This window comes from Elephantulus edwardii, unplaced genomic scaffold, assembly GCF_000299155.1.
Source record: "Elephantulus edwardii isolate Elephantulus edwardi_28Jun2011 unplaced genomic scaffold, EleEdw1.0 scaffold00450, whole genome shotgun sequence".
Classification (NCBI taxonomy): domain Eukaryota; kingdom Metazoa; phylum Chordata; class Mammalia; order Macroscelidea; family Macroscelididae; genus Elephantulus; species Elephantulus edwardii.
In genome coordinates this window covers 365,300-366,669 of record NW_006400200.1, presented here as the reverse complement: position 1 = coordinate 366,669, position 1,370 = coordinate 365,300, and positions in this window count along the sequence as shown.

Genomic DNA, 1,370 nt, shown 5'->3' with positions numbered 1-1,370 from the left:
TATTATTATTTTAAAAAACATTGTAAACTTTCATTTACAATTCTGTGTATGCTTCCAAGTTGTGAGTTAGAGATTAAAGGTAGAATACTAGGATCTGTAGGCTGCAGGAGAATTTACCTACAAAATTAAAATCTTAAGATTATTGAGTAGTAGTAATAAAGCTACTAAAAACAGACCAAATATATTTGCATAGCTTTTTCTGCTACCTCAGTTCCCAAAGGGCTTTAGGTTGAATGAAGAATATTTTCCATTCCTGAGAGAAAATAGTAGCTCCTGCCCCCAGTGGGTACTAATACAGCACTGAGCATCTAAGATCAGCTAATGAGATGATAAAGACTGAAGAATTATGAGCCACAGTCACTTCCTAACATTCCCACCCCCACCCCCCAGAATAGGCTTGAATACACTTTTTATCTGAAATTCAGCCTCACAATTTCCCCTTACACCTTACCTTTTGGATATCTGAATGTGGTCAAAGGTGCTCTAAATTCACCTCAGTGGTTTGGATTTGTATGATGGTATCTGTCAGTGAGGACATAAAACAGGACCACAATAGTCTGACTGGTGGTTGGAAAGTAAAAATAAATTGAAAATTATCTTCAGTTTATGTCTAAGTCAATTTAAAGCAGGGGATGGGTCCAAACTCAAGCAGGACAAGCACACAGTTTTATGAGCCACTTCAAAATGAGTTTTGAAACACATTTAGAACCCAATAGGCAATTTAATTCAAAATTCCTCTAGGCAGAAAACCAATGGGATTTTAAAACATAGCAAAATGCAAATAAAAGGGCAAATTCAAGGGTAAAAATGCTTTGTAAGTTTCAACGACAGTACAAAAATACTATTTAAAGATTGGATAACATGAAGCAGACATTATACAGCGTATATTTTAAAACAATAACAACAATAGCCCTCTACTGGAAATTAGCAAGTCCTGATATAATTTCAGCGGTGCCAGTAACTAAGAGCCCTGGGCAATTCCTATAAAATTTTCTGGGTCTTGGGTTCCTCATGTTTAAAAGAAAGGCAAGGAATAATTGGTATCTCTCCTTTTCGAAGGTACTGTGGTTCTTTAGCTATTCAGAAAACACACTTACCTCATAAGTCAAATTACTTTAAAATGAAATTTGTTATTTCTAATTACTCCCCCATTTTTTTATTATTAAATTTTATTAGTTTTAATGAACATTTACAGGGATTTTGGGTTTTCATTCCTTCCTTGCTGCACCATTCTCTCTACCCTCCTCCCCAGTTTGTTCTTCTTCCTCCGTCATCCGAATGTCTGTTTTAATTGTCCAATTGCCACAGTGCTTGTCAAAGTCAGTTCTGATTAATCTCCTTTGTCAGTGTGTCCTTTGCCATTCCCTATC